Source organism: Mauremys reevesii, linkage group 16 (genome assembly GCF_016161935.1).
Source record: "Mauremys reevesii isolate NIE-2019 linkage group 16, ASM1616193v1, whole genome shotgun sequence".
Taxonomy (NCBI): Eukaryota; Metazoa; Chordata; order Testudines; family Geoemydidae; genus Mauremys; species Mauremys reevesii.
Genome location: NC_052638.1, coordinates 14450011 through 14473689, shown reverse-complemented (window position 1 = coordinate 14473689; position 23679 = coordinate 14450011). Strand labels below are relative to the sequence as shown.

The window sequence follows — 23679 nt, the reverse complement described above, 5'->3', positions numbered from 1 at the left end:
AAATACAGCTGAGTGCAGAATATTTAAAGAAGGGGGCAGGGCAGCCGGCACAGTACTCCACCTCAGGGAATGCTCTACCCCATCAAGGTCCAAACAGCCTCAAACTTGCTGTTCTTCCAGTCAGGTTGCAAAGTCCATGTGTTGGAATGGGTGCTGGTAGCCAAGTGCAGATCGGATTTCTGTCCAATGAGCAAGGGCAGCCTCGTCAGCTGTCTGAGTCACATGACTGGTGATGACATTATGTGTAGTAGGGAGGGGCAAAAGGAGAAGAGATCCTGCTTTGGGTGGTTTGGTTTTGTAGCTCCTACATGTCAAGGAGGCCTAGAGCTATGGAAGAAGCCTTGAATGAGAAGAACTTGTTTTTAAATATTTTTTGTTTTAAAACTGTGTTCGTACATGCACGAGTTGACATCTGGCCAAACCAGACAGTCTCTATGCGAAAGAATAAATGGACACAAATCAGATGTCAAGAATTATAACATTCAAAAACCAGTCAGAGAACACTTCAACCTCCCTGGTCACTCAATAACAGACCTAAAAGTCTCAATTCTCCAACAAAACAACTTCAAAAATAGACTACAACGAGAAACTGCAGAACTGGAATTAATTTGCAAACTGGACACCATTAAATTAGGCTTGAGTAAAGTCTGGGAGTGGATGGGTCATTACACAAAGTAAAAACTATTTCTCCATGCTAATTTTCCCTTACTGTTACTCACACCTTTTTGTCAACTGTTTGAAATGGGCCATCCTGATTATCACTACAAACATTTTTTTTCTCCTGCTGATAATAGCCCACCTTAACTGATTCATCTCAGAGTTGGTATGGCAACACCCATTTTTTCATGTTCCCGTTGTATATATATCTTTCTACTGTATTTTCCACTGCATGCATCTGATGAAGTGGGTTTTAGCCCACGAAAGCTTATGCTCAAATAAATTTGTTAGTCTCTAAGGTGCCACTCCTCGTTCTTTTTACATACAATTTACTTATTGATTCACCTTGTTCTACATGGTCTCAAAAATTCCTCCTTGGAGTGATTTCCCCATTTAAGTCTCTTTTGTGCATACGTTACATATTCAACAAAGTAAATGGTAGTTTTGGATTACTACGGCATGACGTGCAAGTGTCACATACAGCCTTGTAAATTGCAAATCTGATAATCTACAAATATATTTGTGAAAAGGCAGACATTTAATTATAAAAAAAGCTCAGAAGTCCTTTAATATCTGCAGTTATATACCAAAGCCTTCCAGAGGTGAAGAACCACTATGGTTATTTAGCTACTTAGATTCTGGCCAGCAAACAGCCTTCCTTATGCTAGCATCTGATGACTGAAACACTTTTTCCTCTTAAGATAACAAGCAAACAAGGTAGTGTCAGTGGCTCTCTGCTCCTTCACAGCATGAATATCTTGGATTTCACATCAAAATGGTAACACTGTTGTGACATGTCACATCCATGGAACTGATTTACAGAAGGAGCCAAAGACAAAAGTTTAAAAAAGGCTGTGGAACCATCCCCAATATAAATGACTTTTTCAGCCAGGTGATACTGCAAATTGGAAATAAATTATATAGGAGTGCAAACTTCTCTCCAAGTGACCATATGATCACACCACCTTTGACTTTATCCTTCCCACATCATAAACCCTCTCTGTATTATTGTCTGCACCTGTTCATGTCTGAATCCTGAAAACACTTTACAGCCAGAACCCTTAGACTACAAGATTTTCAGGGCAGTGACTCCAGTTTTTTGTTGTTGTTTTAGATAAGTGCCATGCACATAACACACAATCACAATAGCAGCTCCTAATGGTTTAAAAAAAAAAAAAAAAAAAAACCCACCTGATTTTATTTTTTAAGAAGGCTTTTAAAATTTCTTGACTTTGTTTTACTTACAACTTCCCTGAAATATAATAAGAGGCACCATGTACCTCTCCCACAAAAGATGGTGGTTTCTCCCTTCTTCTCAGCACGAGTCTCATATCACCCAAGTTTACTTCCTTCTACAACTGTCAAACAGTACAATTATTAGAATTCCATGAAGTTTTATCACAATTTAAAGCCTCAGCTGAATTTGCCAAAATAAGTGAGAATTCATTTCATCATGAATCATCTTGGCTTTGTTACTTCCTAATTCATAAGAGCCATTAATCTGTGACATATCTCCCAAATCAGTGCCAATTAGCAAGGTCTCCCATACGTTGTTCTGACTCATCAAGCAGTGAGCAGAAAACAGGTGTTTCAAACAGACAGCACATTGTACCTGTGCTCTATATTTTTTATTGAGTACCTACAGATTTCCATGAGAAGATTAAGGTTCTTGTTTTTAAACTTTTAAGTCTGAAGTGGCCCCCATTACTGGAGCAACATCTTTACTCCTTGTGCATTACTGCCATACTTGGAATAATCCGAGGCACACGAGTTGACAGCCCCCTCCAAGCATAAACCCTAGAGGCCCAAGAGCATGGCACTAAGAGCAACAAGTGCTTATAAATCTATTTCACGTCCCCTGCTGGTTCACCAAAGCCCTGGTGTGATGATCCTCAGGAACCACTCCAAGATATACCTGTTCTCTCAGGCTTTTCTCATGGGAGGGGTGGAGGAATGCTGACAGACTGGAAGATTACATTTGGGGTCAGGAAGATCCTATAGGGCCTGGGTTTGTGTTGTTATGTTGTACTCTTGAAGATAAAAAGCAACAACACAGTCAAGAACCAAGGACAATTATTGTACATGCTTCCCACACCTTGCTCTGCGTTGTTCAAACCTGCAACATCACTGCAATTCCAGTCCCGGCCTTTCTAATACAGAGAGACTTCCTTACTCCAAGTTACTTGTGGTCTTGTTATATGAACACGCAGAGGTGACCACTAACCCGGTTTTCTCTCATGACCTACTCCAGAATTTGAACCCAGACTTTCAGCCAGTGCAATCCAGCCCTCGATCTATCTTGTTAGCGTATTTAGTATAGATGTTAAAAGCAGTTACAGAATATTCGATTTGCAAACTGCCAAGTCTCATTTATGTGATGTAACCATTGCAATAAAACACTTTTGACATATTACACCGGCCTATGACATGACGCCAATGGAAAATGACATGCCACAACACAATGAATATGATAACATTTAAAAGCTACACATACCTGAATAACTAATATTTACCAACAGTTCTAAAATAGGTCAGAAAAAGATAGGGGTCCTAAGTATGATTTGAAAAGCACTTGCCAGCATCTTCCTGAAAATGCTTCAAGTCAGCGTAGAGTGCACCAGATAATGTCCAGATGCTTTCTCAATCCATCCTCTACAGAGCTATTATTTAAAAACTGAAGAAATTCTATCCTATATAGATTCGTATACTTCCCTCATCACTGAAGTGATGTACCCTCCACTAGTGCATGTGACTAACATTGGACACGTGTGGTTTGTTCTTGCTCACATCCTCCCCCAGTAGGAGAGTGCTGGGTCATGTTGTGTCTCGTTTTCATGTATGCACTGCTGCACATTCGTTTCAGAAGAGGCAGGTTGAAGAAGTGCACCTTGGACTTGGAGCAGAAGGCGGGGAGGCTTTTGCTGGGCCTTTGCTCCTCAGTCTTGGACCAGCCCCTGGAAAACTGTCTCATGCACGGGTGACCTTTACCCTTATGATAGAAAGTTCCCTTGTGCCCAAGAAGCCAAGTTGACCACAGTCCTTTTCTCAGAGCTTTAGGTGATCTAGATATCCTAGGCCCTGGCCATAGAAGTTGTACTTGACTTAATGAGTATTAATATACAAATATACAGCATCTGCCATCTGAGGAGCTGAAAGCACTTTACAAACTTTAATGAATTAAATGGGGGATAGCTCAGTGGTTTGAGCATTGGCCTGCTAAACCCAGGGTTGTGAGTTCAATCCTTGAGGGGCCCATTTAGGGATCTGGGGCAAAATTGGTACTTGGTCCTGCTAGTGAAGGCAGGGGACTGGACTCGATGACCTTTCAAGGTCCCTTCCAATTCTATGAGATAGGTATATCTCCATGTAAAAATGTCCAGCACTCCTGTGAGATAGGGAAACAATATCCTTCTGTTACAGGCTAGGAAACAAGGGCAGAGAGAGGTTAAGTGATTGTCCAAGGTCACAAAATAAATATGTAAAAGAAAGTGGAACTCAGATGTCCTGACTTCCAGCCATGCACTTTAGACACAAAAGCATCATCTCCTCTAATTCATTCATGCCAGGCCTGATGCCTAGAAGTAGCCTATGTGATATAGCTAATATTAAAATTGAATATTAGGGAAAAATCCATCTTCGCTTGTATTCTTTGTTTGCTTTTCTTTGACAAAGTATTACTGGCACAAAAGTTCATAGAGAGTGGAATTCCAAATCATGTGCATAAGTATGTTCTGATGAGTTGCAAACACCAGGAAGCAGAAATTATATGGACGAATATAGAGATTAGAAAAATGGCCAGAAAATACCACAATGAGATTCAACTTGGAAAAATGCAAGCCAACATACCCGGAGAAAAATAACCTAAAACATATAATCAGTGAGAAGAAGAAATGGTGGAAGCAGTATTACTGAAGGAGGAGAATAGTGGGTGACTCTGGACAGCAAATAAAACAACTATGCTCTTTAAGATGTTTTTTCTAAGTGTCAGTGCAATTTCTCATGGCAAAAGGCAAAGCCATCAGATCATGAAGCCAAGATAACCCCCTCTCCCCTGTTCTGAGGGCATCTCACTGAAGATAATGCATTCAATTCTGGGCACCACAGTACCAGAAAGAAATTCACCAAATTGAGAGTGTTCAGGGAAGAGCAACAAAAATAACCAAGCATTTCAAGAGATGATTTTTGAAGGAGGAGTGGGAGAAACTAAGTTTGGCTAAATGATGACAATGAAGAGAACATAAGAGTCTATTTGAATTCCAAGATCCAGAACCTCAGAGCTGAGCCACCAGAACCAACAGTGCAGGTGGGGTCCAGTAGTGTGGAGAGTGTTGATGAGTTCATCTACCTAGGCTTCAAGCAGAGAGTTCAAACAGTCACAGCAAACCAGACATTCTTTGACGAATAGGCCTTGCTGCCTCTAGCATGAAGTCCACGTCTTGCTTATGTACGCAAAACTGTCTTTGTGCTGAGATAAAGTTCACGATCTGTCAAGCCTGTGTACTACCTGTATTGCTATGTGGGTAAGAAATCTGGACACCATTACAGGAAGACTTGCTGGTCAGTGCCAAATCCTGAGCATGACGTGGTTTGGCTTTGCGCAACAGGTTTCATTCTCGCAGAGATCCAGCCTTCCTTCAGGTGCTAGTTTATATATATATATATATATATATATATATATATATATATATGCGCCATATAGCTAGGATGGACAAAGACACCCCAGCACACCATGCTTTCAAATTCTCCATCAACATGCAAAGAGGTGCACATCCTGACCCTACTTGGCACTGCATGCAGGGTCACCACAGAGATTCGTGCATTTGCAGGACTGAGCGAGATCTGGGAACTTCACTACAAGATGGCTGGTGCAATGCCATCTACCATGGTCTCTCTGGCTGGCAGGGCTGTCCTCAATAGGCTATCCGTGTTTGATGATGAAGAATATTTTAAGGGTGCCAACACCAAAAGTGGTGACAAAGTATTGTTTGGTAAACAGAAGTGTACATAGTGGAATGAGCAAGGCTGGATGGAGAACAGTAACTCCATTTCATTGAGGATTTTGAGATTTCAAAATTTAGTTTCATTTGGATTCAGAATAAAACCCCAAAGTTTTGAGATCCTCTGCAAAACAGAATTCCCATTCTCCACCCGGCTCTACTAGTAGCCTTGGCAACAGAGAAGCCCATTTGATGCGCTCTCTCAGGCCCTCCTCAGGCTTCCAGCAGCCCACCAAGCAGGCAAGCTAGCAGGAAGCCAGGCACGGGTTCTCCTGAAAGCTGCCTGGGCTACCGTGACATTTCTTCAAAATTATCATGGAACATCCCTTGGAACATTCTGATTTTGAAGAATCAGTAAATTCCAACGAAAAAAATGTTTTGTCATAATTAGAAGCCCTTTCTGAAAGCTAGCTGTATTAAGTTGTGTAATAGTCTCCCACGGGAAATGGTAGAAACCCCACTGCTGCCTGAGAGTACTTTAAACAAGACAAGACCGAACAATTATTTTCAGTGTCCAAGCTGAGACAGACAATTTCTCATATGTAAATGGCGTTTCTCCAATCAGATTTTCCCCCCCTTACAATACACATACAGACATAAGCAGCTAATGGACTAGAATTTTAAGCACCAACACAGGTTGCCTTGAGGGTCCTGTTAGCCTCCCTGGGCACACACTCAAGCACTTACTGTAAAGAGATACATGCTCACAGGCTAGGAGGTGAAGCACACCTACTTGCCACAAAATTGGTTAGAGAAATAAAGGAGACACATTTAAGGTTAAGTGAAAACACTTTTGTTCAGAAAGTGCATCTAGGGTGTTGTGTGTAATCCAGTCAGATGTGGTTGCTCTTAAATATTTTTAATCTCACAGTATATTAAATTGGAATTATTTTCAGTGATCTATGTTTTCATTAAGTCACCTTTTACATAGAAATGTCCATACTTCACTGCAAAAAGGTGATTTAAGATTTAAATTTCAGTTTGAAAATGTAAAAAAATAAATAAAAATACAGCTGTGATTTCCTGCTAGGACAAGGACACTGGAAGCTCAAATAACAAAATAAGATGGAAGATGCCTGTTTAATCTGTTCCTTGGCAAGTTTGAATGTTCAAAAATCATGCAGAAACTCAGAGCTATCGACAAAGCTTATTTCAGCTGAAGCTGGCAAGTGTCATGTGCACTATGAATTGTACTGCTCTGCATTGTATAAAAGGCATATTTTGGGGACTGCTGGAATCTGCCAGCCAAAAACAGCCAGAGTAAATTGATCTAGTCAGCAGTTTTACAAAATCTGAGGGATCCAGCTGCAGCATTACATCCCACAGAATTCTTAGGGTCCTGTTACACAAGAGCTAAGGTTGTGCAGTCTAAGATGCTATATTGTTCATTACTTTCCCAAAACTTGAAATAGTTTTAAAATGAAGTTTTGCCAACCAACATTTTTTGGTGAGCGGGGGGGAGGAGGACGAGAAATCACACTGTGGTATTTTTGTTTTTAAAAATACAACTTAAAATTGGCCATCGTGCATTTTTTTACAACTCCGTTTCACCAGAAAGGTTAACCATGCCAATTATCCTCCAAACGTATAGACTTTTTAAGCCCAAAGAACACTTAGACAAAACAAAATCTTTAACAGGCGAGACAGTGTGTTCTCCTGCATGTGTAATTCACTACCAGAGAAACCAAAGAAAGGAAACAATGGGAATTTCCCACCATGATGTTCTTGTACATTTCAGGGGTCAACAATCAACAGATGATCTTTTGAATCACAATAAGGTGTGGTATGCATGGAGTTTTGCCCTTAAGTAAGCTATGCCATGGCTTCTCTAGATTTCTGTTGAATTTTATGCTTCGTGGTTATTTAGAGCCAAAGAAACAGTTTGACAAGTCATTGCAATGCTTCAGAACTGCAATATGTTTTAGAAACTTACTTTTTGTTTTGTTTAAGAGAGTTTATTGCTTCTTCCAAAAGGTTCCAAGAGGATATCCCTGGAGAATGAAGTCCTCTAGTTAGCCACAGAATAGATACAGACCAGGGAGCAGGAGTCCAAGTTCCCTGGCGTGCATCCCAACTCTGACCTCGGATGAGATGATAGTTCAGTCATTATGCCAATTCAGGCCTTGGCCTCTTTGGTGAGATGACCAACAAGAGAGAATTCTGTGAAACACAATGTAGGACAATGTGTGATGTTTAAACTCCCTAGCAGGAATAGAGCCCAAGTTATCAATCTTCTTCAAATGTGACTTACCCACTCAAGAAACCTTACCATTAGGTTGGGAAATAGTCTGAAACAAAACCTGTTACCTCTAGAGCACCCTAGGCCATTGTCATGTGACCAAATGGGAAGGTGGGAAAATGCCATAATTTCTCAGTGCAAATCATACTAGCTGCTTAAAGCCAAGCACAGTGCAGAACCTGAACTGATGACCACAAATGACTGTATGTAAGAAAAGATTTAGTCCCTTTGATTGTAAAGGGGTCCCCTGCTTAAAACTGCAGCTTGTATGACGAGGCTCATGGTGGGTAACTGCACCCAAAAGTTGGAGGCATCACACATAAAAGCTGTTGAAGGGTGTCACCCAACTTCAGATATAAAAGGCTTGTACTTGATCCAGGCAGAATAATGGTGGGGAAATAAATAGAATTCTTTATCCAGGAAGTTTTCAGTCTGTATGGTGAAATGGTTCTTTCAAAGCAGAGAGGGTCCATTTCATGGCCATGCTAAAGCTTCACCTAAGAACTGACCACATATACACCTCTACCCCGATAGAACGCTGTCCTCGGGAGCCAAAAAATCTTACTGCGTTATAGGTGAAGCGGCGTTATATCGAACTTGCTTTGATCTGCCAGAATGTGCAGAACCCCCCCACCCCGAGCACTGCTTTACTGTGTTATATCCGAATTCATGTTATATCGGGTCGCGTTATGTCAGGGGAGAGGTGTATATTTTAAAATATTTCAGCTAAATGTACCCAACCTGGATCCATCCATTTGCCAGACTAAAGGAGGCTGTACATAGCCATGCTGAACTCTCTTCCCCCAACTACACTCATAAAATAAGTAAATCAATATCTAGCTCTTCTATAACACTTTTCATAAGTAGATCTCAAAACACTTTACAAAGGAGATCAGGATCATCATCTCCATTTTACAGATAGAGAATGTGTAGGGTAAGTTCTTAGAGGTAAAGAGACACCTGTATGGCCAGACCCCCACCAAAAGGGCTTCCTCCCCCCTGTACACACCAAGAACATCCCCCTTTGTGGCAGAGGACTAAGTCCTGCTGTTGTGAAACTGCCTCAAATACTTAAGAGTCTCCCTGACATCCAGAAGTGTCCTTGTCTATAGAATCTGTCCCTAGCAGTTTTACAAAAACTCATTTTCTGTCCAAGTTTCTGAAATCCTGCGTGAACTCTGAGTAGCTGAGAGCACTTGCACTTCAAGATCCACCCCATGAATCCTGTCACATTACCACCCTGTCCTCATCCTCCCTTCATAAGAGTCCTTGAACCAGCCCACCTCAACATGTAGAGTCAAATCCACATGGAGTCAGAAGCTCATTTGGATTCTGGGCAGCGTTGCAAGTGTGATATCCTGGTCAACTGGCTGTACTTCTCCCAGGAAATCTCTAGTCTAATTTGAAGGTTTGACTATGTTACTAAATTGTTGGGGGGGGGGGGGGGGCGGAACACCAGGTTGTGTTTAATTTATAAAAATAAAATGTACTACAAGAGGTTTTTACATGATCTCTCTTCGGAATAAATTCCTTAAGTTACACTCTGAAAGGAGGCCTCTACTATCCCATACTTTGTGCTATGGGAACTTGAAAATTCAGCTACTGATTATCCAGGGTATCAGTCAGTAGAAGTCATGGTGATATTTTGTAGTAGGAACACCTGTCCATTGAGGAACTCGACTGAGTCCTCATTTTATTCCAAAACAGTCCAACACCCAGCAGCTGCTAACAGCATTCAGTACCACGGCTTCACTAGAACTGGCACCTCTGACTGAGAAAGACACATTGAACCCGTAATACCGATTTGCAGAGACATCTAACCCATTTAGTTTTGTGTTTTGTTTTTTAATTCAAGTTTGTTTCAGGATTTTATACTCACCCACTCCAAAGTGAAGCAACAAATGGATAATCCCACAAGTTTACTAAAGTGCCATGCTATAAAGCTTGTCTAGTATTGTATGGGTCAAAGTTCTACTAAAATGTGCTCTTTGGAAAGCAACACCACCATCATATAAGCTTGAACCTTTTAGTGCAGGCCTTTCATCAACCCATAATGTTGCCCAGGCTGAGCAATCTCTGCATTTTACAAAATCTGTTTGTAGGTTAAGGCTATGTAATGATAACTGTCCCTTGAAAATGCTACTCATCAGCATGCTTCATTGCCCTTTAGTTTATATTGATTTAACATAGCACACTGTGTTATAGATAATTGTGTGCAAAACATTGTGTGCCATGTTAATAAAAGGTGAAGAAGTCAGTTTTGAGAAATCACCAGAGAAGTCCAGTATGTACATGTCAGTCTCCTTGGAATCATTCCTAGAAATAATAATTGGCATTTTAGACCTCAGTATGAAGCAAATGGTAACTTTAAACTACAAAAGGACCTTTTCCAAACCTGTAGCTTTTTTTTTTTTTTTTTGGAAGGCCTTGTGTTTAAGTTAAGCAATTTTCTAAAATACGTTCATCATCTGCAATAAGACTAAGGTGGGTGTCTCCTTTGTGAGCCTATCATGAAAACTGCACCAGGTGGCTAATCCTCCTTTTGGAACTGGAACCCAGGCAAAGTATCCACCAGAGTCTGACCAGATGTTCAGGCACTCATTAACCAATTCATTTCAGTCACATACACGATGAGAAAGGTAAGATTAAGAGACTAATAACCTTCTACCAAAAAACCCGTACAAATGGAGAGCTGAAGTAGAAATTTCCCCTTCATTCACCCATTATGGGCTGGGCATGCTAATGCAAGTGTATGTTTTCCAAACTACGTTTATGTTTGGAAATCCATTCAAGTTATTAGGACAACACAGGTCAGCCCAATTCTGGGTTCTCTGTACAAAACATTTTTTCTGGCCTAGTTACCCTATTTATAAAAACTGTCAGCATTAAAAGCAAAGTTAAAGCCAATGTCAAAAGATCCTGTTCTGCAAACACTACCAGATATGGTCCTTGTTACCAAAATAGTCCCCGTGATGTAGGCCACACAATATTAATAAAGTAAATAGAGAATAACTTAGTTCCACACAAAGTATTTAAAATCTGTGTTATATCTTTGGTTACAGAAAGTTACTGTAGTTCAGAATAACCATTTTTCTAAATAAAACCTAGTTTTTAAGGCAGTATTTTTTTTTTGCTGACAATAGCAACAGTGTTTGGTTTATACTGAGGCACACACCACCTTTGAGGTTTAAAAAAAATACACAAACACACAAAACTTACATGTGTTTGCATTTTTACAAACACAAAAAATGGGAGCGTTCAGGGCTGCTTTCCGTCGATGGTGTCCCCCGGGGCTGAGCAGGTATTATGGAGTCTGCCTCAGTTCAGCCAACCAGTGTTTAGCCCCATCTGCTAGTTCCTCATTTTGACTCTAGCCTTTCACCTCAATTGTTAACAGGCTCTCTCTTCTTGGGGCAGCAATGAGTCTAGTGAGTTAAAAGGGGTTCAAACACCTGTGCTCTGCTTTAATAAGCCCTTTGTGGGGGCTGGAAAAGGAACCCAGACCCACTCATTCCACTGGCTTCCAGTCCAGGGACTCTTTCTGAAGCAGGTGGAATCAGTTTCTGCCAATCTCTGACAACTTCCCTACCACACTTCTCTAGCAGGCTGTTTTTCAGACTCTTACTCTGTGACCCTTTTCCTCTGGAAGGCCAGCAACCTGGGTGACTTCCTAGCACTCCATTGCTGAAGGACCTTACTCTCAGCGGTTCTCCAGCCCCTCAGCAGCTGCGCCTGACCTCCCTTCTGATCTGCAGCCTTTGCTCTCCCCAGCTGTGGCAGGGCCACTAATCAACCCCAACTGAGCAGGCAGCTAGTCTGCCTGTTAACCCTTCAGCAGCTGGGACAGCCTAGGGACTGTCTACCCAATGAGACACCAGCATTTTAAAATGGCCTTGATCAAGAAGAGGCATTTTGTACCTGCTTGTTTTAGCCTCACTTCTCAGGAGGGTACTAACTGAGTGCTGTCCAAGTGCCACAGGGAGTTTCTAGGCCATGCTCTGGAACACTTCTATCCACAGAAAGAATCTCTTCAAAGACCTCGACTCATGGGTTATAACAATCAGGTTAACACTGAAATCTGATGTGGATTTAGACAGCACCAAGAGTACCCTATGACAATACAATTAGTTGCCTTCATTGTCTAATAGTCTGACTCCCAGTTTCTTCTCTGACAGCTGGGTCTCCTTCCCTGCTCTGCCACTGACGCACTGTGTAACCGTGGGCCATTCAAACTATGTGCCTCAGTTTCCCCATGTATATAATGATGATTAGAATGCTTGTCCATCACTGTAAAATGCCAAGAGATGCGTGGTTGAAAGGTGCTAGTCATGTGCAAAGTATTATTTATGCAATGCCACCTGTGACACTCAAATACAGACTGCAAAGAGGATTATTGCACTTACCAACTAAATGCAAATTTGTACCTGGAATATATCAGCCTGTTTGTTTGGGTTTTTTGTGCTCCCATGGAACAGAGGAAAAAGTTGCTAAAATATGCACTTCAGTTTTCTTGTACTTTACAGATGCCTTATCTGTTTTGAAATGACTAAAGTAAGCTTGTTTTAAAAATTGTTACATGCTTTGTGGAAAAAATAGTGATCTTCCCTCCTGTGAAACTTGATAAATGTATCCCCTACTAGCTTTACTCCAAATTTATGAAATGTTTCAAACCCCCCCCAAAGAAAAAAAGTTTTACAACTGATATTAAACCTTTTAAAGAACATTATTTTAAGTAGGGGCACAGTAGTTGTTGGATCTATAGAGTACAAAAGAGCCTGGGGGTGACAAGCAGCAGTGTCCTCCTCTAGTGTAGTATAATTTTTGGTGGAGTGAGCCATCTAGTTAATAAGGCAGAGACAAACACATAACCTCCTAATCTAGATGTTAGAGAGAAAATTACCAACAAAGTCAGTCACCAGTCTCCTTCCTTTTCATATGACGCTCTGTGACGGTGACAACAAGTTGTGAAAACCAGCCAAACCAAAAATTTAACAAGCAACAAAAAAGGGCCTCTCCCTCCCATATATAAAGCCATACCAGGCTACATTTTGAACTACCATTTAGGTCATTTTAATTTGCCTCATATTAGGCCATCACCAGAACATCATTACTCATTAATTACCAAACTGAACTCAACTATAATCACTGAAGTGCAACAGGTTACAATAAACTGAAAAAATAATAGATTAAAGAGGGGCATTAAGTCAGGCATGAAAAATTTTCAAAAGAGCCTAAGTGACTTTGGAGGTTAAGTACCATTTTCAAGAGTGATTCAGGCCTGGTTCACGCTAGAAACTTTTGCCAGTATCACTAAAGAATATGATTATTATTGTTTTTTTAAACAGTTTTGCCAGTATAATCTGAATCTACACGAGAAGGGTTTGCCAGTATAGCCGGCAACCCCCTTTTAGTACAGACAAGACTTCAGTCACATAGAAGCCTAAATCCCAAAGTGAAATTTTGAAAATGGGATTTAGACACTTTGAAAATTTTACCACTGGTCAATATCAAATGTGCAACAGCAGGATGCAGATCTAGTTCAGGAAGTAGAAATGGTGGGCTGTGTTGTATATTGTGGGACATATTTCAAACATTTAATCTATTTATTCTTTTCTGAAAAGGAAACTTCAGATTCATGGATTATCTTAAATCGGTGAATTATAATGAAGTGTGTTAAAAATAAATCCTTCATTAGGCTCTAGAGGGTGTCAAATATGGCTGGACGAGACTGCCAACAAATGAGACTAGCACCCCTGGAAAACTTTCATAACTGTGGAGATAATCCAGCCTCCAATGCAAATGGTGCTGCTAACACACACTGTGATGGTGGTTGCTGCTGCTTCCCATGAACCCACCTCGAACAAGGAAATATGCTGGTAAGTCTATGGAGCCCCAACACACTTTTTGGTGCTACTATGCAATCGACACAGTAGCCTTAGTTCTGCCTGCCTTCCTCCATTATGAGCCAGAGTTCAGAAAGAATTCCTGTATTATCCAGATAGCAGGTGAAGCTACACATGAAATGTTACCTTGACCATTGAATTTTCTTTTGATGAATTTAATTATATTGCAAGTTAAAAAAAAACGTTAAGCAGGAACTGGATGCTGGAAAGAGTTGATTTCCTTTGACTTGTTGCCATGTTTCTGAAGAGAATAAGACAGAACTTGGATCAGAAGAGGGCAGCTGCATTTGCCTCAGTATTTTATTCTGAATTTGAAGGATGAGAAATGGGAAAGGGGTCACTGACTCTGTTTGCGTTTTGTATGGCACGGGACACACTGGGTACATCGATTGGCGGAAGAGATGCCAAAGAACAAAACTAGAATAGAACAGAAAGATTTCTTTAAAACTGCCAATCGCCTGGCAACTCAGATGCAAGCAGGTCCCCACTGCTACTGTGCTGACATCCTCTGAAAGAGACAGGACTTATAGGAATTGCATCTTGTCTGTCATTGCCAGGATCAAGCCTCAACACTGTTGTAAGAAAAGAGCTTTGTGGAAATAGACTCAAAAATAAATAAGTTGTCCCAGGCCAGAACAGAGTCGGCTTAGATCCCTGACATGATAGACTGCAAAGGCACCACTATTGTGTCAGCATAGCTGCTGCTCATGCACACTGGTGCCTCACTGCAGCTCATAGATACACAAAGGGTCTGATTCTGATCTAACGTACACTGGTGTAAATCAAAACTATGGATTTACACTGGAGTAAAACACTGGTGTTAAATGGAGTTACACTGGATAAAACCGATGGGAGAAGAGAGTGAAAGGCCCCAAATCCTTACAGGTGTGTGTGTGGGGGCGGGAATTAAAGGGGCTGGGGGAGAAATACCATGTACAGCAACATTTTCCTACATGAAAATTAAGCATCAGTGAAGATTTTTTAACCCAGCAACATACTAATTTTCTGTAATGCCACTTTTCTATCAAGTGCACACAAATCTGTTAAATTACAGACCACAGAGTGTTTTTCAAACCCTAATTCCTTTGTAATCTCATAATATCTACCCCCAAGCTAAATGGGGTCAAATTTGTTCTGAGACCACCATGGAAAAACCAGGAGAGCTGCCAGTAAGTCTCAATAGGGGGCGCGCTTTCCTACAAGTCAATCCTGAAACAATGCTTCACCAAGTTATCAGAGGGGACCCTTACTTGGTCAGAGATGCTGGAACACAAAACCAAGGAGCCTAGTCACTTGTAGTCATTAATATGCCCTGGCACTTTGCTAAGAGGTAAGGTGTCATATGAAGTGTCCTGCTCACATTCCAATTTGGATAATTACAAACCTACTTACACGTACCCTTCAATTTTCACAGATTATAGGCAGAGCTGGTAACACTGCTTAAAGTTGCCCAACACTTCCCATTATAAAGACCCTGTTTTCACTTGCTTATAATTTGATCATACTTTAAATATTCGGGCTGAAGTTTTCCATGCCAGGTGTCTGCCTCAGGCTGAGTTTGGGGAGGGAAATTTCAGCCAAAGGGGCTCAGCCCTTTTCAAGAACGAGAGTGTGTGGGGGGAAATAAATTGTTTTGCTTATGTTAAATTTTGGTTTTTCTTTGAAAAGCTCTAGCAGAGGCTTGATAATTTGGCAGGGGGTGGCCTATGTGTCAATAATGTGCCTTTGCTGACCCAGTGAAAATGCACCTAAATTTGGCCAAATTATAAACCTCTAAATAAAGTCTTCATTTGCACATACCCAGTGGAGCTGAGCAGGACTCTCTCATGCAGTTTTAGCTCTGGGCTGCCACCGGCTGTGTCAGGTCCGAGTTCAGGCTCCTACACTGAGAGCAAGGAGACTGCCTGGGCCGAACCAGAAGCGGGAGAAAATGAGAGCACAAGAAAGGGACAAAGAGGAGAAAGAAGCCACCCAACCCAAATGCAGAGGGGACAAGAGACAGATTTTGGGGGGAGGGGAGAAGAGTAGACTGGGGCAAACTGGGACTGGAGCTGAAAGTTTGACAGAGGGATAGATTGAATGGCCGGGCAAGAATACTGGGCATGGAGAGGGGACTTGGATTGGAAGGAGACTGGGACCGAGATGAAGCCAGGGTGAGGCGGCTTTCAGGCAGTAGATTGGGGGACACATCGAATGAGGAGTCAGGGGACGGGGACATGCTGAGCAAAGAGATTAGAACCAAAAACCGGTGGGGTGTGGGGTGAAGGAGGTGAGATGGGAGATCTGATAAGGAGATGAGGGGAGAGAAAACTGGGACTGGCTGGGCAAAGAGACTGGCACAAGGAAATGGAGGGGTGGGGGAGACGGGGACGAGAAGTAGAAAAGGACTCATTAGGAGTGGGGAAGAGACCGGACAGGAACAGGCTGGAGGCACAGGTAACCTTAAGTCTGACTTTTCCTAACTTGAGTTTGCAACCTTAATAATGTTCTTTTAATAGTTTCTGCATGTAACACACAATAACATACTTTAATACCTCCCCTGAACTGCTACTGCTATTTTTACCCCAGCAGTGGCTGCATTTCAGTGACAGCTGAACACTTCTTGGAACTATAGTTCCTAAAGCACGCTGGGACCATTTATGACAAAAGGTATTTTATTAAAGGCTATTCTTTGAAACGCTGAGACAAAAGCCTTTTTCAATTTAAAACAAAGACATACTCGTAGGCTTGGACCCTGTTTCAAATAAACCTTGAACCAGAGTGGTTTGTAATGGACACAACGACAACCACCAATACCAAGAGACCAATAGTTTGGGAATGTCCTGTACCTGTAATGATCGTCAGGCTGTGTCTGTGTGCATGTCAGAAAATGGTCTGTCATGTTTCGGTGCAGTACTTAGCTCTAAGCACTCCAGAGTATACACAGCGTATACATTCTGTCTACACACACAGAATACGTCCCCCACACAAATGGCCATCAGAACGAGTGTGTCTTCTCCATCAACAGCTGTTTCCACTATTTCCGATTGCTGGAATTTCTAGAAAGTAATTTTTTGTTTAATAAATTCAAACTTACCCCTCATCTAAGTACCACTGTGGGGGGAGAGGGGTTTGTGTGGCTTTTTAACTGATAGATACACAACTGGTTTCAATTTAACCCCCTCTTCCCCCCCCCAAGAGAAATGAAGTAAAATACACTTTATTACTTATTAGCTGGTAATAGAATACCTTTTGACAAGCTGAACCGTTGTAACAGGCGGCAGTTAAAGTTTCTGCATGGCCTGTTTAGAATGAAAATAGGAATGAGAGACAGCTCGGTAACTGGGTTTTAAGCACAACTCAGCCATCATTCTGTGCCCAAACCAAGTACTTTTATCCAGTTAATTTAGTGAATGAATCCCTTAGGGTCCCCAGCCATCTACCACTACAGCTCATTAGAGCCCAATATCTGACTTTTCATGTTGTATCACTGAAAGCATTTATGCTTAAAATGTAATTAAACTTAAAACAAACAAAATCTCTTCCCCCCACCACCACCCTTTGACATTCTCACATTTTCCCCTTCCCCCAACTGACAAAGGCATGAACTTCTTTAGGGTTATTTAGGAAAACACTATACATTTCAACCACTTATGGCAAGACATTTGCCCAACTGTTCATCCTGCAAGCAATTAGAAATCTAAATACTTGGGGTAATGCGTTACTACTGGGATTTAAACTTGCAGATCTCTTACAATCGAGTAATGTGGCAAGACTTGCTGTCCAATGAGGTGTCTTATTGAAATATCCCAGGCTGTTTCACTTGTCACAGCTGTCGTTTCAGCCATTTGCACTTACACTGTATTGCTTTCATTACAAAAATAGAAATTTGTGTCCTAAGTGCTGTTACATTACTAATGCTAAATATTTAATTCCCCGGGGTTCTAATTATGGTTGAGCACTGGCAACACTGATTCTGCTTTTTAATAACAACTGTAAAAGCAATTTGAGCATTTTTCAATTAATTAAATACACAGTATACGAGTAACCTCTTGTCATTTTGCCCTCCAGGACCTGAGCTAATTTGTGTGGCATAAAATGTTTTGAAAATTAACTGATACACTACTCTACTCGCTGTTATTCTATTAAATTACAGTCTGTAGAATGAACATTGCACCCCTAATAGTTATGCACAGTACAGTTTCCTTATTTGTGAAGGTGTAGTGGTTTCTTGAAAAAAAAAATGTTCTACAACACAAATGTTTATGAGCCCTAATTAGTGAAAGGAGATGCAGAGTCAAATATACTCAAAGTATCTGTCAACTTACAGTAAAACAAAAATAATCCTCATCCATGATCCATAAAATCTACACTGCTAAGTTTACCAAACTTGATTTTACCATCTTTCATAGCTGAAAGTCAACTTACATTATTTCTTTAATTCAGTGACATTTTCTCTGTGTGAATTCCTGGGGTTCCCCTAATGTCAATTAAATTAAAAAAAAACCTCACATAAGAAATATTTTATTTAGAATATTCAATGCAACTTGCATGAAATATTTTAACTGTTATTTACAAATAGGAATCTACTCTGAAGAATATTAAGCAAGTAGTTTGGACCAAAAATTTTGTTTTCAATTTACAGAACCCTATCAGAACAGCCTGCAAATCAGTTTTCCGGAATGTATTTATGGATGGTTTAAAAAAAAGTAATTGTACTTGGCATTCCCACCCAGCTGTCTAGCTATAATGCAATGACTTACTTCTATTATTGCATACACTTGGGGAAAAACAAAAACAAAAAACACTCACATTGAAAAAGCAATATTCGAAATCTAAAACAAAGCATAATAGTGGTACACGTGAGTCGCATCATACGCACATTTAACTTACACAAATTCAATTATACGCGCTCGGCAAAAAAAAGAAAAACAACAAGATACCTGTAAATAGTGTGGGCAGTTCCACCCAATGAGCATATGCCCCGGAGTGAGCGTGAGATGGGAAATGTGAATCTGCTGTTCCCTCAGTTGGCCTCAGTTCCCATGTGCCTCTCATAGCATGAGCATCTCGTGAGTCTGATTCTAGTGTTGTATTTTTCATACAACATGGCCCCTAAATGCAAGCCAACTACTTCATCTGGTGCTCAACCAAAGAAAAAGCAATATGTTCCAACACTGGAGGAAAAACTGGTTGTGTTAGACTTATTGAGAGATGGTATGTTGGTCTCTAATGTGGCGCGTAAATATGGCGCAATGAATCTAGCATCCGTGCCATCAAGATTCAAGAGAGAGAAATTCGTCAACCCGTGGCATCAAGTGCACCAATAACTGCTAAGGGACAAGCCAGGTGCGTGATAAGACTCTAGTGAAGACTGAAAAAAAGGCATTAAACTTATGGCAGGAAGACATGAACTGGAAACGTGTGCCTATCGATGGCAACACATTGTGAGAAAAGTCTCTTAGCCTCTACATGCTGTTCAAACCTCCCGCCGAAGAGGGGCAGCCTTCTGATGAGAAGGAATTCAAAGCCAGCCAAGGTTGACTTAACAGTTTTAGGAACCACTTCAACGTCAAAAACGTGCAGACTACTGGTGAAGCTGCAACTGATAAAATCGTCTACAGAAGAAAAAGATGACGACGACAAACAGGAAGAGCCAGCAAGTTGGAATCTTTATAAATTTGCTGAACTGTTCCAAGCAGAGAAACACTTGAATGATTTAATTTCTGAATACAATCCCTCTATGGAACGAAGCCTCAAAATCACACGGAATATTACGGACAATTTGAGACCGTATCAAGAAATGTTTGAGCAGCTCAAGAGAAAACAGTGACAGTTGCCAATCACCATGTTTTTCAAGGAAAAACAACAAGCAGCAGATGAACCTATGCAATCAACTTCTCGAGCTGAACCAGGGCCAACCACTTCATCTACGACTCACTCTCCGTCACCTCCGTCTCCTGGATCGACATCAAGCCCTGACAACCCCTTGTAATTACCCCCTGTAATTAAAAATACAGTACTGTAAAATATTTTGCATATGTACTCTATTATATACTGTACATTACTGTATACATTATACATATTACTGTACAGGGTTGTATACTGTACTTTATAGGCAATTTAAGGGATTTTCAAGGGTAATTTTGACTAAACGCCATTTTCGCCTTATGCGCTGACTTTAGAACCTAACCCCCGTGTAAGATGCAATTCCACTGTACACACCACATATCCAGAAAGTGAAACCAAGCCATCCAGTTTCACTATCCAACCTAAATGAAATGCAAAAAGCATACTACATAACTGGCAAAAAGTTAAAATTTTAAATGCTTTAATCATTTTTGTGACAGATTAATAATTTTCCTTAAACATGATTTTTAATTTCTCCTTTATAATAGAAATTATGTGGAACACTACTACAACACACAGAAAACCAACAGAATACAAAGGGCCAGGTTTCAGTCAAAGAACTCAGGGTTAAGGGTAGCACTCCAATCTCAGACTATACCAAATATCAATGGGATATTGTATAGAGGCATAAAGTCAGACTAGAATTTGTGCCAAGAATATTTTTCACTATCAGTGAAGGTAAAAAAAATCTTACTGATGTACACAGACATGATGGGTTTTCCAAGGGAGACAGTTACCCTTACCATAGTTAATGTCATCTCCTTCAAACCCCTCTTCATAAGAACATAACATAAGAACATAAGAATGGCCGTACCGGGTCAGACCAAAGGTCCATCTAGCCCAGTATCTGTCTACCGACAGTGGCCAATGCCAGGTGCCCCAGAGGGAGTGAACCTAACAGGCAATGATCAAGTGATCTCTCTCCTGCCATCCATCTCCATCCTCTGACGAACAGAGGCTAGGGACACCATTCTTACCCATCCTAGCTAATAGCCATTTATGGACTTAGCCACCATGAATTTATCCAGTCCCCTTTTAAACATTGTTATAGTCCTAGCCTTCACAACCTCCTCAGGTAAGGAGTTCCACAAGTTGACTGTGCGCTGCGTGAAGAAGAACTTCCTTTTATTTGTTTTAAACCTGCTGCCTATTAATTTCATTTGGTGACCCCTAGTTCTTGTAATATGGGAATAAGTAAATAACTTTTCCTTATCCACTTTCTCGACATCACTCATGATTTTATATACCTCTATCATATCCCCCATTAGTCTTCTCTTTTCCAAGCTGAAGAGTCCTAGCCTCTTTAATCTATCCTCGTATGGGACCCTCTCTAAACCCCTAATCCTTTTAGTTGCCCTTTTCTGAACCTTTTCTAGTGCTAGAATATCTTTTTTGAGGTGAGGAGACCACATCTGTACACAGTATTCGAGATGTGGGCGTACCATGGATTTATATAAGGGCAATAATATATTCTCAGTCTTATTTTCTATCCCCTTTTTAATGATTCCTAACATCCTGTTTGCTTTTTTGACCGCCTCTGCACACTACGTGGACATCTTCAGAGAACTATCCACGATGACTCCAAGATCTTTTTCCTGACTCGTTGTAGCTAAATTAGCCCCCATCATGTTGTATGTATAGTTGGGGTTATTTTTTCCAATGTGCATTACTTTACAGAGTCTCCCTTCTTTCAACTACCATTCCAACATCAGTCCCTGTCCCGGCACTCTTTAGTAGGGTCTGTCCAGGTGCTCTCCATAGCCCTTCTCAGAACATGGCAACTCAGATAAATAGCAGTAAAAGTCATTATAATTTTTACATTATTAAATAAACCTATTTCTTAAAATGATGGCCATTATTCCTGCCCTTTTCTCTCTCTTATGCACCAACACAAATGAAAACATTTAAGGTCTGAAAACTTACGCTTTAATCAAAAATATATATTCCAGTTCTTTCAGGCAAATGCCTAACATTTCTTAATGTGAACTTTGAACAGCCATTTGTTTGGTGATGGAGGAATCTGCAATGTATTGAATTTTTTAAAACAGAAACACATTGAAGCCCTGCAGGGAAACAGTTTAGGATAGCAAGTGAAGAATCTCACCCAATTGAAACTACAGGCTTGTTACTACAGTTTCATTATAAGTAATATATAACAAGTACAACTCGCTTTATCCTGCATCTGTAATGTACCATTAGTTGTGCAAAATATGGTTGATGTAACACAGGTTGGTCAAAGAATTTTATACCCCATTAAGTTGTTCTTGTAGTCTAATTGAATAGATATGCTCCTGTATGTATTATGGGTTGAACAGTATGATATTTGTTTAAAAAACCCAAAATATATGGGCACAAATCTATTTGTGTCTGCTAGAGAGAATGTAATGGGTCCAGTCTTGCAGATTAATAATGCATGTCTCATAACTGTCCTAAATATTTCTAATTTTAAAATAAGAATACCATATTTACACTGGAACTAACACTCTCTGGAACTATTTTAATTTAGTGCTTATATATTTATTCACAGTGCTGATCATCTCCGTTCTCTTTGGGAAAAAAACCAGCAGGATCTGAATGTGCCCAGCACTCCACAGGAGTGCTCAGCACCTTGCAGGATTAGTCAGGCCTGACTAATCCTGCAAGGTGCTGAGCACTCCTGTGGAGTGCTGGGCACATTCAGATCCTGCTGGTTTTTTCCCCAAAGAGAACGGAGATGATCAGCACTGTGAACAGTTGAGCACATAATACAGAAGGGGTTCATGTTTCTATACAGCTATAACCTGCTCAAAGGAATTTACATTATAGAAAGATAACAGTGGGTCAGATTCTGCCACTCTAATTTACATGGAGTAATCCCATACAGTGCCAATAATTCCAACAGTGCCAATAACAATGAAATAGGTGGGACTACTTGTAAACGAAGGCACTACTAGACATGAGCAAAGGCAACAGAACCTTGGCCCGCAGTGAATAAAGACGCCATCAGTACATAGAGAGAGGATAGAAGTGGGGACTGAGTGGTAACAGGACATGGGGAAAAGAGAAGGAAGTTCTTGGGAGAGCAATATTTCTTAGCCCTGGTCTACACTGCAGAGTTAGGTTGAAGCAAGACAACTTATGCCAACCTAACTCTGCAAGTGTCTACATGAAAATGTCGCTCCTGCTGACATAACTTGCCCACTACACCACCAGAGGCATAGAGTCAACATTGATGTCGGTAGGTCAGCACAGTGTCAACGTAGGCACTGAGTTGCTGACTTTCAGAAGCTGTCCCACAATGCCCCCACCGACAGTTCAATTGATACAAGTGTTCCTGGTGAGGACATGCACTGCCAACACAAGGAGCAAAGTGTAGACACGCACAAGCGATGTAATTACTGCAGCAGCTATACGCCTATGTAATTTAGGTCGACATAATTTTATAGTGTAGATATGGCCTTATTCTGTGCAGTGGGTTTTGGATTAGATTGCAGCCTCACATTCTGCTTACTTACACTGACTTAAAATGAACATGCACTATGTGTCAACTTCAATAAGAAGTAATAACAGTTCTTTAATTAATCCATTCACCTGGAGCTTCTTTAACAAAGTATTTTTCCTAAAGAGTAAAAATGTAAAATACCAGAAAAATCAGTCATCTATGTGCAATGACTACGCGGCATCTAACAATAATGGATATACTGAAGAATAAAAATGTGAACCACTCTGAGCCCATAAATCTCAGTGACTGACTGTAAAGTATCTATAAAGTCTGCATTAAGCTTTTAAAACTCTAGCCCCAATAAACTGTAAACAAAGAAATAAAGGCTCATGCTGATTTTTGAAATATAAAAGGCTAGTGGCAATTTGAAATCTATTTTCTGCTCTTCCGGATTAAACCACACTTTTCCCATGTAAGAAATATGCTTATGCATGAAAGCAAACTAGTACATACAAGTTTTTATAGTTTTACATTTAAAAAGTCCTACAAAACAAGTAAGTTAATTATAGCTGG

At 40.6% G+C, this 23679-nt stretch overlaps 1 long non-coding RNA gene across 1 annotated transcript in view; it reads right to left on the bottom strand.

Annotated features, from left to right (window-relative positions):
• Positions 1 to 11591, bottom strand: part of LOC120384787 — a 97943-nt gene extending 86352 nt beyond the window's left edge. Inside the window, exons 1-2 of the long non-coding RNA XR_005589107.1 lie at positions 11519 to 11591; positions 7588 to 7814 (exon numbers count right to left, since the gene is read on the bottom strand). This is a non-coding gene — a long non-coding RNA (uncharacterized LOC120384787). The remainder of the gene's footprint in view (positions 1 to 7587; positions 7815 to 11518) is intronic.
• Positions 11592 to 23679: the final 12088 nt, after the last annotated feature.